Below are 16,598 nucleotides of genomic sequence, written 5' to 3'. Positions count from 1 at the left end.
AGAGCGAGTGAGAGTATGAGAAAAGGGGAGGGTCAGAGGGAAAAGGAGAAGCAGACAGGAAGCCCCACTGGGGACTTAATCCTAAAACCAGACAGATGCCTAACTGACTGAATGAACCACCCAGGCCCTGCTTGATATGTATTCTTATTCTCATGTTTTTGGGTAGAACGTAAGAAATTGGCTAGATTTGGAGACCAAAAAAAAAAAAAAAAAAAAAAGCCATAAAAAAAAGTGCTTTGACTAATGCCCCTGTACCTGGTACTTCCCATCCCCCACCATTCAAAGCTTGACTCCAATGGCTCATCATCTCATTGTCTATTAATGGGACCTTACCAGATTTCTGTTGGTCAGATTAACTATACTGTGTCAGTTTTGCTTTAATTTAGACCAATTAACCAACCTTCTGTATGTTCTAAGCAGCTACAATGACCGCATTATTTGTAAGAAACTGTCCCTACATGTACATTTGCATTTTATTGGATACTTTCACACCTGTCCTTGCCTATCCCAGTACACGGCTGTTCTCATCTATTCTGAGATCCATATCATTCCTTTTAAAAAGTACTCTCCTTTTAGCTCCATGAATATGTAATTCTTTCTAATTACTCCAGTTTGTCTAGGATAAAAATATTGTAAATGATTAATTAATATTTGATGTTTATTTTTCCAGTAAATGAATTTTCAAAGTTATTTTATTTCCAGATGGTAAAGGCAATAGCAAAAATGAATGAACAATATCAAATGAACTGCAGATATACTTCTACTGTGTATGCTATGGAAGGCAATTTTGCCTTTTATGTATTTATATATTTCTTGATATCTGAGATTTTTATGTTGGAAAAAAGATAGTTACAATTTTATCACATGATATTAGCAATCAGTTTGTTAAAACTTCAAGTGGTTTGCCTCTCTAAATATCACCAACAGATTCATTGAAACCATTTCTAATATCCATTAGTTGGTATTTCCGGGTATTACTTTATTTCATAGATTTTATCTACTTAAAAGTAAAAAGCATATAAGAATTTCCATTTTTAATCTGCACTATAATGAGGAGAACTGAGCATAAAGTGCGTTTGCATCCAGAATACATAGAGGTAAACTTTTTTCTTTTAATTTTTACATTTAAATTCAATTAGCCAACATATAGTACGTCATTAGTTTCAGATGTAGAGTTCAATAATTCATCAGTGCATGTAACACCCAGTGCTCATCACATCATGTGTCCTCCTTAATATCTATCATCCGATTACCCCATCCTCCCTATTGACTCCCTCTCCAGCAACCCTCAGTTTGTTTCAATAGTTAGTAGTCTCTCATAGTTTTTCTTCCTCTCTGAAGACTTCCCATTCATTTTCCCTCCCTTCCCCTATGATCCTCTGCACTGTTTCTTACATTCCACACATAAGTTAAACCATATTGTAATTGTCTTTCTCTGACTGAATTATTTTGTACAGCTTAATACCCTCCAGTTCCATCCACATTGATGCAAATAGTAAGTATTCATCTTTTCTGATGGCTAAGTAATATTCATATATATATGTATATGTATATGTATATCTATGTATATACATATCTAGTAGCTTGAAAGTTTTTATTTGACTCTGAACTTTGGTCAAGTTCATATATATACATATATATGTATATACATGAATATACATACATATATATATGTATATGTATATGTATATCTATCTACATAGATATACATATACATATATATATATATATATATATATATATATACACACATATACATATATATATATACCGCTTCTTTATCCATTCATCTGTTGATGGATACTTCAGCTCTTTCCACTGTTTGGCTGTTATGGACAAGGCTGCTATAAACATTGGGGTGCAGGTGGTCCCTCAGATCAATACATTTGTATCTTTGGGGTAAAATACTTAGTAGTGCAATTGCTGGATTGTAGGGTAGTTCTATTTTTAACTTCTTGAGGAACCTCCATACTATTTTCCAGAATGGTTGCACTAGCTACATTCCCACCAACAGTGTAAGAGGGTTCCCCACTTTCTGCATCCTCGCTGACATTTGTTGTTTCCTGACTTGTTAATTTTACCCATTCTGACTGGTGTGAGGTGGTTTCTCATTGTGGCTTTGATTTGCATTTCCGATGCCAAGTGACATAGAACATTTTTCCATGTGTCTGTGTTGGCCATTTGTATGTCTTCTTTGGAGAAATGTCTGTTTATGTCTTCTGTCTATTTCTTCACTGGATTGTTTGTTTCTTGGGTGTTGAGTTTGTTAAGCTTTCTACAGATGTTGGATACTAGCCCTTTTTCTAATATATCATTTACAAATATCTTCTCCTATTCCATAGGTTGCCTTTTAGTTTTTTTGACTGTTTCCTTTGCTTGCAGAAGCTTTTTATCTTGATGAAGTCCCAATAGTTCATTTTTACTTTTGTTTCCCTTTCCTTTGGAGACATGTCTTGCAAGAAGTTGCTGTGGCCAGCCAACATAGAAGAGATTGCTTCCTGTGTTCTCCTCAAGGATTTTGATGGATTCCTTGTTCACATTTAGTTCTTTCATCCATTTTGAGTTTATCTTTGTATATGGTGTAAGAAAATGGCCCAGTTTCATTCTTACACATGTGGCTGTTCAATTTTCCCAACAACATTTATTGAAAAGACTGTCCTTTTTCCATTGGATAGTCTTTCCAGCTTTGTTGAAGATGAGTTGACCATAGAGTTGAGGGTCCATTTCTGGGTTCTCTATCCTCTTCCATTGATGTATGTGTCTGTTTTTGTATCAGTACCATACTGTTTTGATGATTACAGCCTTGTAATATAACTTGAAGCCTGGAATTAGGATGCCTCCAGCTTTGGTTTCTTTTCAACACTCCTTTCTGGTTCCATACAAACTTCAGGATTATTCCTTCCAGCTCTGTGAAAAATGTTGATTGTGTTTTGATAAGGATTACATTGAATGTATAGATTGCTTTGGGTAGCATAGGCATTTCAACAATATTTATTCTTCCAATCCTGAGCATGGAAGGTTTTTCCATTTCTTTGTGTCTTCTTCAATTTCCTTCATAAGTGTTCTGTAATTTTCAGATTACAGATCTTTTACCTTTTTGATTGGGTTGATTCTTAAGTATATGGTTTGGGGGCATTATAAATGGGACTGATTTCTTAATTTCTCTTTCTTCTGTCTCATTTTTAGTGTATAGAAATGTAGCTGATTTCTGGGCATTGATTTTACGTCCCACCATGTTGCTGAATTCTTGTATGAGTTCTAGAAATTTTGGGCTGGAGTCTTTTGAGTTTTCCACATAAAGTATCATGTCATCTGTGAAGAGTGAGAGTTTGACTTCGTCTTTGTCAGTTTGACTGCATTTCAACTATTTTTATTGTCTGATTGCTGAGGTTAAGACTCCTAATACTATGTTGAACAACAGTGGTGAGGGTGGCATCCCTGTCGTGTTTCCTGACAGAGGTAAACTTTATAAACAAATATCACATTTATTCCTGAGAAACAGAAGAAAGGATTTTTCAAAGAGATAACTTTTTCCAATCCTAATTACTTACATATCAACGTCATCAAAAAGTTGAGAGCAAACACAAACACACGGACACACACACACACACACACACACACACGTACACACACACGTATACACATGGAAATATAGAATTCTACGTTCTTCCCAGAAATGAGTAAGCCTGAAGTAAGTGTCTGATTCACAATGTATTGATAATAGTGTTTCTGTAAAGGGAATAGGTTATTTTTAAGCATGGATGCTCCTCTAGATGACATGAAAAAAAATTCAAAATGTAATTTTCTGAAATATAGTATGGGTATTCCTTTTATTTAAATGTGTTTATATACCCAACTAATTTTTATATGTTTTACTGAGCAATGTATTCTATAATAAAATTACAATATGAAAATCCTTGCTTTTTAGGAATAATGTACCTAAATCTATTTTATCATTGTTTTGATTGTTGAATATGAGAATTATTATAAAGTGCATTAAAGGAATACATTATACAATATATGTTGGGTTATTCTCCACATGTGAAATTAATTATTGAAAAAATAAGACACCAACCCCAGAGTAGGGAGCAAGCATTATATTTCATGTGATTTCTTTTAAAATTAAGCTTTGAGTGCCTGGGTGACTCGATTGAGTGTCTAACTTGGTTTTGGCTTGTGTCATGATCTCATGAGTGGTGGGATTGAGAGCCATGTTGGGCTCTGCGCTTAGCGGAGAGTCTGTTTGAAGATCCTCTCCCTCTGTACTTTGTGCACACTCTCTTCTCTCAAATAAAGAAATAAGTCTTTTAAAAAATAAATGAATTTCAGCCTTTTTTAATTATTTGGAATGTTAAACAATATTCTCTGATTTCTACTTTTTAAAACTTTTCTAGCTTTAGTGACATATAATTGACACAGGACTTGATTTTTTTGAATGGGGAGTATATTAGCAATGCAATATATTGAATATTGAACATACCGTCTAACTTATTTTATGATCTTTTTACATTTTGAAAGGTTTACTAGAATTATTTATCATTTTTAAGTGACTTTGGGGATGTTTAACAATAACACTTTTTCCTTTGTCCTACCAGTTCAGATGGGATCTTTCGGAACTCTTTATCATAAGTACCTGGTAGAGTTATTTGTGGTAAACTTCATGAATGTACAGGGACCCCTAAGACTCTACCTCCAGGAGTTTCTCATTTTCAATTTAATCCACACTCATCTTTCATAATATTTGTAAAATTATAATTTATATGTTCTTAACATTTTATAATTCTAGGAAATTTTGTTCCAGGTAAGCAAAATCTCAGTTGTATTTTTCTGGATATGTATGTCTCTACAAATGTTGGGATGACAGTTTCCCTTTCACCCCAGATCCCTGAGGTTACCAAGAGAAATTATTGACTTTTCAATTTGACTTTTTTCCTTTTTGTAAGAACAGGATTAATGTCTTCCACATTCTTTATATATCAGAGATGAAACTGGAAGATTGTTTTATTTTTCATCACTGCTATACAAAACAAAATGTATCAGCAAAGGGTTTGAATGTTTTGATTTTTGTTATTAAATACATATATTTGTGCTCTTGTAACTGTTTATTTTTTATTTTATATTTTTCTTAGTAAGAAAGCATAAATTTTACTGTTAAATATGTAGATCTAAATATGAGGAAAAGTGAGTAGATCAGTATTGCAGCAATCTAAGTGTATTTTTTATTATTAAACAATGCATGCTATTTTAATGTTGAATAACCAATTTTGGTCATATTTTGAAACCACAAAGTAACACTTTATCAGCGATAGTGGCTGATTGACTCATTGGGGATTTACTATACAAATATGTTATTTCTGGGGAAACAAGATTCCCACGAAATAAAGAGAAAGTTTTCCAGAAAATCAAGGTACAATATATGTGTGTCATATCACTATTTAGGTAGACTTTAAGGTTGGTGTAAGAATGTTAAAAAGTATGCCGTGAGGTAAGAGTTATTTTAGAAAGATAGAAGAAAAGTGGATAAATAATAAATCTCAGAAAATGAGAAAAAGTCATTAAAAATACTAACGACTAGGATGATTTTCAGATTACTATCATGGAAAAATATAATAACCATATTTTTCAAATATGTATCAGTTAACTAATTTTGGTTTTCAGGTATTTTTGTTTTCATAGAAGATGAATACTTAAAAAGTCTTTCCTTTATCATCATATGAACTAAATATACTTATGTCTAAATAGTTTGAATCTATTAATGCTAATATTTATAAATAAAATTTATAATTTCTAAATTGACAAATCAAATGTAACAACTTTTTAAAAGTTGTTTAATTATTCTTATATACTGTTACCTGGGCATTAAATATATTTCTGTCTTCCTTATTCTCAGGATCTTAACCTATGTATTGTTATCCAAATATTTTCAGCCAATTACCCCCAAGTAAACATGATCTGGACTAGTTGATTCAGAGCACCTTCATTCCCTAATGACATGTTAACATGAGTATTAAATCTGGCCATTCAGAGACAACCACAGGACTTTTACTTGGAATTATGTTTCACATATACTTTCCAAGCTGATGGTGAATATGGCTGGATATTTGATGGGTATTCAAATTTATCCTGAGAACTTTAAAGGTAGGAAAAAGTGAAACTACAGAAAACAGATCAAAGAAATGGAAAGAGTCTGGGACTGGAGTGACATTACTGATCACTTTTGATCTTCTGAACACACAGATACACTGACCAAAAAATTGTCCATAATTTCTATGCATATTAAGTCAGTTTGAATTGAATGTCTTGCTATCAAACATATCTGTCAAAGATGGCTATTTCAACAAAGATAAAATTATGACTTGCCTTCTACAGATCTGAAATGAACATGTATTAAGAGTTTTCTTTTTAGCTCATTATAAAAGATGAAATGAAGCAGGTATTTAACTGAAATTTAAAGAATGCAAAAAGAAGACACAATTATGGACCAAGCATAGTAAACTAAACTTGCTAATATTTGCTAAACTTTTTTTTTTTTTCCCCCCTCTGTGGGGATGAAATGTGAATCTCTTCACAGGACAGAATTATTTGCATCTGCATTGCCATTAATTTTCCATAAAATACCTAGTTTAATATAGCTCAAACCAACAAAAGTCTAGAAGCTGGTAAGCCAGAAAAGTATGTGGCCATTATAAACAGTGACAGATTTTCCACTGCAGATATTGTAAGGGTAAATGAACACTACTTCTCCTTTTATAACTGCATAGAACACTTCCTCTTTCACCCTTCTCTTGAAGGGTTTCCTTGTAGACATAGTGAATCTGACTGTAACACTGTATAGAGATACATCTTGTTAAAGATTAAGCCCAGCCTCCATTTATTTCCAAGTTTTCAGACTAGATTAACTTTTATATATGTTAAAATGCTCCACCAGAATTAACTCTGAGGAGTCTCTAAGGAGATGTACCGGAGGCTCTCAGGAGGCCTTTGTCTCTTGAGAAGATAAAAGAAATTTCATTGTTCTTTCTTCTGCTTTATTGTTTAAATTTGTGTGATTGTCTTTTTTATATGCATGCAAATATGAACGCTTACTGAGTAATTAACTGTTTCTTTATTTCTCTTCTACATTGGTACAGAAGTGTTTTTTGCTAGCAGAAATGATTAATCCAACAACCCACAGAAATAAATTTTGCTTATTCCATATTTACTTACATATCTTAGTGGATACATATGCTACAGGGATTATAATTTTCAGATGTCTTTAAAATTTTCACCCAATTTTTATTTTGATGTAGTTCTTTAAAAATTAATTTACTCTTTTGTTATTTATTAGTTACAATGTTCTTATTTTGATTTAATTTTATTGTCTTATGTATGAGAAAACAATCCCTTGATTTGAGACACTCAAATACATTAATCTAGAATATACATTTACTAAAATGTCATATGTTCTATTTCCCATATATACATACATACATAGCTTTTTTGTTGTAACTTTCATCAAATTTTGTTGTGTTCTTCCTCAGTCATTTGAAAGAGACCACATTATTTTAAATTCCATTTCTATCTACTTAAAAAGTTGATTCTTTGATGTTCATTTATTGAATTTTCAGAGTTAAAGTTGAAAACTTGTTTTATTTCATCCTTTACACAAGTTTATTATATTTTATTTTCTATCCGTCCTGAAATTTTAGAGCTAAGTTTTTATAGTCTTTATGGATTTATTCTTGTTATACTATTTCTGTCAAGAATATTTACTCATGCACATATTTATTAAATAAGATTTACATAAAATATTCAACCTTTTGCTTTAGAATTAATTCAGTGCTCTTTGCATGTCACTGTATTCTAAGACTTTGCTATTCTTAAGTTCTTTTTTTTTTTTTAAATGTCTGATCTATTTGCTACTCTTAGAATATCTAATTTTTGGGGCACCTGAGTGGCTCAGTCAATTAAGTGTCTGCCTTTGGCTCAGGTCATTATCCCAGGATCCTGGGATCCAGCCCCGCCTCAGGCTCCCTGCTTATTGGGGAGTCTGCTTCTTCTTCTCCCTCTGCTTGCCATTCTCCCTGTTTGTGCTCTCTCTCTCTCACTCCGTCAAATAAATAAATAAAATCTTAAAAAAAGAGAGAGAGAGGATCTCATATTTGACTGGACTCAGACTTAGAGGTAAAAACTCAGACAGTCTCTGTCTCTTGATGATTCGTTTCTGGCATTTTTCTTTGGCCTCCATCATTATCTTGGCCAGAAGTTTAGCATATTCTGCAGTCTTTTCCTTATTTTTCATAGTATGCTGTTTCTTCAGAGTGATATGCCGACATTTGTGTTGGAGGACAGGTGAAGTAACAAGATGCTGAATCTTGGGCCCTTTGGTTCTAGCTTTCTTACCTTCTTTGTTTAGGGATTTTTCTCACAACATACAGGCATGTCATCTTCTTTAGAAAGTTTGAAAATTTTGTGAATTCAGTTAGCTTTTTTGGGTCCCAGGCAATGAGGCACAGTAGTATCAGTGAGTCCAGGTATATCCTTCTCCTTTTTTTTTTTTTTTTAGCATGATCAAGTTGAGAACACAGATTGGGATCCACTATGCAGTCTCATACAGATTTGTGCTCGCTTTCTCCAGTCCTCTCTGGTCTGTAGTAGGGATACCCCTTACTCAGGACCAGGTGGACATGGTAACGGGTTAAGACACTCTGTTTCATGAGGAAGCCTTGTTTGTTGTTGCCACCTCTGATTCAGACCACACAACCCTTCCTTTCTTCACCCAGAGCATCAGCAGCAACTTCTCATAAAAGGTGTGAAGTTTGGATTTATCATCCACTTCATTGACTTTCTGGCAGAAATTCAGAGGCTGAGAAAGAGATGCTGAGCTTTATCCTAAAGGAGCCTATCACTTCTGAAGTGCTACAAGAAAGAGTTTTAGTTCTTAATTTTACTTCATCATACTGTGGTATTGGATAAAAAAATATGTTAAGAGTTCAAAATCTATTTTATGTTTCCTTTTCCCTTTTTTTTGGCTTGGAATATGGTGGATCCTATGAATCTACATTAATTGTTTTTTTTTTTTTTTTTCAAACCAGAAAATAATTATTTTCATTAGAGTAATAGTATAGATACTTAAATGTATAATAATAAAATACAACCAGAAAGCTTTATAATGAAAAATAGCAGGCATTCCTTGTGCTTTTCAATTTTTGCTCTGCAGGTGAAGCAGTGTGTGATTCTTTTTATATTCCATGTGACTTTTATTTCTTCTATATTTTCAATATCATGTTTAGATGGCTATTCCTTGTATTTTGAATTCTCAACCATATTGACTTTTTTAAAAAAGATTTTATTTATTTATTTGACAGAGAGAGAGATCACAAGTAGGCAGAGAGTCAGGCAGAGGCAGAGGGGGAAGCACCTCCCTGCTGAGCAGAGAGCCCGAAGAGGGGCTCGATCCCAGGACCCTGAGATCATGACCTGAGCCAAAGGCAGAGACTTCAATCCACTGAGCCACCCAGGCACCCCTCAACCACATTGACTTAAAACAATGAATGATAAGTAGTATCCCTCATAAACCACCCAATACTGTTTCTCACATATTTACAACTTCCTTATATTTAATTAATATTTTCATGTACTAATCACCAATTCATCATCAAAATACCCAATATGCAGTGTGTTTAATACAGTTAAAATCATTTATAAACTACTCGATTTCTTTAAAAATATCTTTCCTGCATCTTTCTATCTTCTTTTTTTGTTTTCTTTAAATATTTACTTGTTTATTTGACAGAGAGAGACACACAGTGAGAGAAGGAACAAAAGCATGAGGAGTGGGAGAGGGAGAAGCAGGCTTTTTTCACTGAGCAGGGAGCCCGATGTGGGGCTGGATCCCAGGACTCTGGGATCATGACCTGAGCCAAAGGCAGACACTTAATGACTGAGACATCCAGGCGCCCCATTTTTTTTTTTAAGATTTTATTTTATTTACTTACTTGAGAGAGAGAAAGAGAGCATGAAAGCAGGGAGAGGGAGAGGCACAAGCAGACTCCATGCTGAGCATGAAGCCTGACTAGGGGTTCGATTCCACAATGTTGAGATCATAACCTAAGCTGAAATCAAGGTTTGGATACTAACCAACTGAGATTTTCGATTTGCTAGTTTTGCTGATTTTCTATGTAACAATGTCTTTGCCCTAATACTTTAGAGAAAGCTGTATAACTTTAGCTAAAGCAGTAATTCTCAGCCTTAGTTATTTGACTCTTAAGACATAATGTGAGTTGATTTCCCCTCTTTGAGAATCATGTGACCCTGAACTTTCAAATTGTTCTATTGTCATTACCGCTTTTAATATCTCAGTAATGAAACATTTCCAACTCATTAACATTTGTAACTTAGTGGCTTTTAGAGTTAAACCATCTGGTATTTTCATATTTTACTTAATCAACTTCACATATTGAGATTACTTCTAGAATGGTTTATACTCTTATTTATTATGTTTTTTTATCTTCATTTCCAGTAGTATTGGACAGTAGCATTAAAAACGTTTATTTTTCTTTTAATTCACTCCAGTGTTAAAAGAAATGCACTAATCTAAGCAATCTTTTAGTGAATTCTAGTAAATAAAATGCGTACAGGTGATTCAGGAATCGATTTGTCACTGTGATCCACTTTTAGGAGTATTTGGTGCACATGTGTGCTTGAATTGTGCTTTGGAGAAACAAATGTTTTTGTAGTGTTGGTGTGAAGGATGTTTCTAGAAGGACCAGACACTGTAAGTGCCCTGCCAACATCTCTGGAACTTGCTATTTTTTTTTTTTCTTCATATATCGGTCAGAATCTAAATTCTAGGGCCTACAAATCTTTGTCTGAGGTTTGGTCTGGCCACCCGAGTCTTGCTGTTTATAGAGAAGTCTGGAAATACCATGGGTTTAACCAATTATTGACAAAATTTTGTGGGTAAACAATCTAGCTTCTTCTTTCTCAGGGACCATTACAATTAGAACTCTCATCGGAGTTGAATTAGAATGGTACTCAAGTAGAAGGAAATACATTGGGACGCCTGGGTGGCTCAGTCGGTTGAGCTGCTGCCTTCAGCTCAGGTTATGATCCTGGGGTCCTGGGATCGAGTCCCACATTGGGGTCCTTGTCCAGCAGGGAGCCTGCTTCTCTCTCTGCCTCTGCCTGCCACTCTGCCTGCTTGTGTTCTCTCTCTGACAAATAAATAAATAAAAATCTTAAAAAAAAAAAAAAAAAAAAGAAGGAAATGCACTGGCCAGTGTAATATTTTTGGAATTTTCCAAAAATAAAGAATATTTGAAAATTCTCATAGACAGCTGATTTTTCTTTACTATCATTAACACACTTAAAAATAAAATAACTTACATTATCAGATCAGCCAAATGCCAAACCAAGGAATAGTGTGAAAGTTAAATAGATTTTATATAAACATTGAAAGTTCCCCTCTCCTTCAGTGACTAGAGTTAACTATGATTTAAAAAAAAAAAAATTTGTCTGAGGATCTCATGATTGAGTATCTAAATTGCTGCGATGCTTGAACTCACAGCCCTGCAAGTCCCTATAGTCAGTCCCTGATAGGGAAGGAGTACATTTCTGCCACATGGGATGCTGACATGTGTGTGAATGTGCTAGATATACTTTAATTCCCAGATTCCCCTGAAACCTCTGGGTAAGCAAAAGTTGTAAAAGAATAGTTACCTTTGTCCAGAGACTATATAGGGGTCTTTCCTCAGTTTAGATAACTTTCTAGATGATGTTTATTTTATCAAGAATTGTGAAATATCTGACATTTCTCTTATTTGCCAGCTAACATGTCAGTATAACACAGTTTTATGGATTCTAGTAAAAAAACAAAACAAAACAACAAAAAAAAAAACAAAAACCAAAAAACACAAAATTCCTGTATCAGAGACAAAAGTTTGTATTACTCAAACCATACTAAGTGTGAATGGATTTCCCTCTTTCTCTCAGTAAAACAAAAAGAATACTCTGCCTGTATACTTCAGAATGTTTAGTTTTCTACTCTACTCAGAGCCCTGAGAGGATTGTTTTTCTTGGCTCTTTATGGTGGGAAGCTAATGGAATTCCTGGAGTTAAAATCTACAATAGTACGTGTGTATGAAGTAGTGCTATGGTTCCAGTCCCTTGGAGTTTTTCATGCTAGCCACACTCAGCCTCCAACAATTCATGAGAGTTCTGATTGAAGGTTCTTAACAGTTTATAGCTCCAGAAGCTTCTCTGTTCTAGGTAAGCAGCTCATAGCTATAATTCTTTTCATTCAACTATCCTTGATTTTCTGATAGTTCCAAGAAAAGAAATCAAGATTTTTTTTTCTTCAACTTTCTCAGTTTTTTTTTTCTTGTTTTGAGAACAGGAGTGACAAATTCTAAGCTCTATCATGTCAGCACTGAAACCAGTAGTATTTATTTATGACTTGCCTGAACTTCAGCTACAACCTGCTAACTAGTCTGTTTTTACTCTTCCTGTCTACCCTGATTTTACAACACAGAATCTAGAATTGGCTTTTAGAATAATAAATTTCCAATGGACTCTCATCACACCTATAATAAATATAAAATCCTATCTGCAGTCCTCAAGACCTGCATGACCAGGTATCTTCATACCCTTCTTGTCTCACCATTCACCAAAATATTGCTTTGCTGTGTTGAACAAGCCAAACTTGTTCCAAATTCTGGACTATTAGAGTTTGTTTTCTCCACCTTGAATTCTGATCAGGTAACTCAGGCCCTCATTTCATTTGGGTTTCTCGAAAGTTGTCTTCATCACCATAGTCTTGCTATCAGTTCTACCTAAAATCAGTACCCAAATAAACCCACTGCATCATTTACTGTTTTCTTTTTCTTCATGATATTAACACTTTCAGAAATTAGATGATATAATGAAGTATCTATGTATTAAGCCCTATGAGGGTAGGGAACTTTTCTTTCTTGTTCACTACTTATTGCAAACGTGGCATCTAAAGTATGTATGACATGGTAGGTGACCAATAGTATTGATTTTATGAATGAATAAATCTCTGACATCCAGAGTAGTGTGCTTTAAAATGTTGGTCAATGAAATTGATGAGAACATAAGATCAGTAAAAGGCCTTTATATGTGAAATATTCTGAGTTTTGTAAGATTAATAGTTTTATAAATTATTCATCATTCCTTCGGTGTCTCTGTTGCTTATTATAGGATTTGGATTTCTACAATGATTTCAGAGGTCTTAACTAAAATGGGATTGTAAAAATACATGACAACACAGATGAATTAAATAAATACAAAGTATCATACTACTCCTTTGAGTAGTACGATCTTTGAGGCAGGGTTTTTACTGTTAATTTTCTATCTGCTTCTGTGGGTTATTGAATTAGTAAAGCATTCTAAGATTATGCAACTTAAATTGGCCTTGTCTTTCTGCTAGCCCACAAATATTAGGTAAAATATTTTAAAATTCCACCATCACATTCAATAAAGAATGTATGGTGGTCACATTTAAAAATTATATAATAAACTATTTGTTTTATAGATATGTCTTGCATAATCAGAACTCTAAAGGGATAATTTCAAATGTTGAAATACTGGATGTGGAAATTATAGTATAAATTTTTGCAATTGTTCAAATTTTTATTTCTTTACACCCATAAATTCAGTTTGTCAGTGAATTTGATTATTTTAATTCCTTAGACTATACTGCTCTGCTTTTGACACTAATATTATTTCATTTATGTCTATGTCATTAGAATTTATAGCTGATTCATCAGTTTTATTTAAACTATAATATGCCATATGTCATACCTGAAAATATTATAAGTTTTTAAAAAATGTAGCAATGAAAACTATAGCTTTCCATTTTTTCATGAGGTAAAGAAACAATATCATTCATGCTGTCTTTTCTCCAACTCATTCTTGAAGAGTTCACAGAATTCTCGAAGAGACAGATCTGTCAAAATAAAATGAATGTTAGGGGAAGATTTAGGGAGCATTAGAAAGTGAATGGGTTGACATTTATGTGGTAACTGGAACTCAGAGAAGATGGAAGAGTCTCATCGATAGGAAATAATGGAGAGAGTGGGCAAATGTGTTTTAGGTAATCCTTTTAATTCTTTCTGGTAGTGACTAGAGGACATTCAGACATCAAACAGCTGAGTACCTGGCAGATTTACCAAAGTGACCTCTGATTTTTTTTTTTTTTTTTTTTTTTTGAGCCCTGGAATTGTGTCAATGGTTGACGACATGAACATAAACACTGGCTGTGCCCTTAGTATTCCCTTCCACCTATTAACTTACATATTTTAAGGATTAGAGTTATATAATATATTTCTACAATATTTTTAATGTCTGTAAAATCAATCCAAATATTAGCTGAGAAATTTGAACTAGTCTCTGAAAGCTCTCTATTGTTTTATAAAGTTAAGAAAATGAATCTCTGGACCATTGGGGGAATATGTTAATTTCTTTTTTATTCCTTTAGAGATAGGTAAGAGCTTTGCTGGAGGTCAGCAGCTAAGAGTGAATTAGAATTGCATAATGACTATTCCGTTAAGTTTCCTTTGATGATTTGATTTTAATTCTTCAATATTAATATTGGTTTTTGATGTTAAAAAAGGAACTAAATTTTTCTTGGAAAATACTGCTAGAATATTTGTCTTTACCTATAGTCCGGCTGGACATATTGAATAACTGATTGGTCAGTGTGAAATAAATGTAACTGAATGTTTGGAGAATGCCTACATTCATTAGTTATATTACTAAAAATAGCCACAGGAATTTACATATGTCCTTTTCCATATCCATTTATCAGAAAATTGATGATGAGGAACCTACACCATCTCATTCAACAATTCTCATTTTTTAAATTTCATATAGGCAAACAACAAATATGAGATTGTTTGCCTCTTCTCATTTCCACCATATACAATGTCACAATCCTAATATTAGCTTTGAATACCTGAGAGAGAAATAAGAAAAATTGGGATATGAGTTTAGATTGTGATATGTCCCCAATTTTAAGCAGGTCATACTTATTTTCAGTTCTGGCTTTGACATACATATTGGTGGTTTGATGTTGAGTGGTTTATTTAACCTACCTTAACCTCAGTTACAAATTTCATTTGTGAAACACAGAATGTGAGTCCAGTTTTCAGAGTTGGCAGGCTCCAGTGAGATTAGTATAGCAAAACAAGCACAAAATCAGGCACTTAGAACTCAAAGCATGCAAATTAAAAATGAGAATTAACATAAACTAATTAACAAATTATTGAGCCAAAAAGTAGTTTTTACATGTCAATAACTAGGCATTATAGTTAGATTATGTGTGTATAGTGAATATACTATCCTGGAAAAGTGAAATAATTCACTGTCAAAGTATAAATGGAAAATTATTACATTTAAATTTTATATAATCAATACATGTAAACCCAAAACACTATTACACATTATGACATGCATGTTGTGACTTTTATGATTTATTTAGCTGATAAATTTTTATTAGAATCAGAATTAGTTTCACAAATCTTTCATTTTTCTATTTCTTGGCTGGTTGAAGCGTATATTTATTTATTTTGGTGTACTTGAGAGCATGCATGATTACTTTGCCCTTAATAAATATTTCACTACAGTAACTAAATTGGCACTTTTTTTGTTCTACTCTTAAAATTTTTTAGACTATTGACCCTCCTAAGTTGATTGTCCTTTTCTGACAATCTATCAATATCAAACAAATACTGTTTCATGCTCTTTGTGGAATAGTCAAGATGTATTGGTTAGAAACACAAGTATATCTATAAACTTCACATGACCTTAACTTGTACCAATAATATGCCATATAGTTTATGAAGAAATGTGTTTATGGATTACATAGAGTTATTCATATGATATTGGATGACATTAGACTTTTAAATAAATGCCTCCAAAATTCCACCCATGCTGTATGAAGACATGAAAGCAAGCTCATTTTTCCATATCTCTATTTTTACTAGTGTGAGCATGTAGGTTTGCCCTTTGATACTTACTTCCTTATCTTGCTCTGTTTGCTGATTATTTTAGAAATTAGATATTACTTAATGACCCAAGATAATTTTGTTCTTATGTCTGGAAACCATGTGATTTATTTTTTTCCAGTGGTAATACTTTACCAAAATATGAGCATATACTAGGGTCCATCAAAATGAAATGATTTTATGGATGGTAAAAGGTGACATTTTGGCAGCCAAATAATTTTTCCTATGTGTTGATGTAATATGTAAAACTTCAATTCTTTTCTGTTTGAAAATAATCATCTTCTTACTGTGTCCTCATATGGCAGAGAGATAAAAAGCTCTGATCTTTCTTCCTCTTTTATTATACACCAATCCCATCATGAAGGCTCTAACTTCATGACCTTATCTACAACCTAATTACCTCCCAAGGCCTCACTTCTAAATCCCATCACATTGCAGGATAGGGCTTCAACATATGAATTGTGGGAATGGGAATGGGAATGGGAATCCAGCCTTCAGTCCAAAAAAAAAAAAACAAGTTATTGTGGGAATCCCAGAAAAAAAGGAATACTTTCAGACAAGTATTAATATATCAGATAAATGTTTTGGAAA

The 16,598-nt window shown here is 33.3% G+C and overlaps 1 pseudogene; it reads right to left on the bottom strand.

The window, feature by feature from the left end:
* Positions 1-8,135: 8,135 nt before the first annotated feature.
* LOC116871515 lies at positions 8,136-15,119 on the bottom strand (annotated as a pseudogene).
* Positions 15,120-16,598: the final 1,479 nt, after the last annotated feature.

Source organism: Lontra canadensis, unplaced genomic scaffold, assembly GCF_010015895.1.
Source record: "Lontra canadensis isolate GAN:19392208 unplaced genomic scaffold, GSC_riverotter_1.0 scaffold26, whole genome shotgun sequence".
Classification (NCBI taxonomy): domain Eukaryota; kingdom Metazoa; phylum Chordata; class Mammalia; order Carnivora; family Mustelidae; genus Lontra; species Lontra canadensis.
The sequence above is the reverse complement of the archived record's forward strand: the minus strand, read 5'-3'. Positions and strand labels throughout refer to the sequence as shown.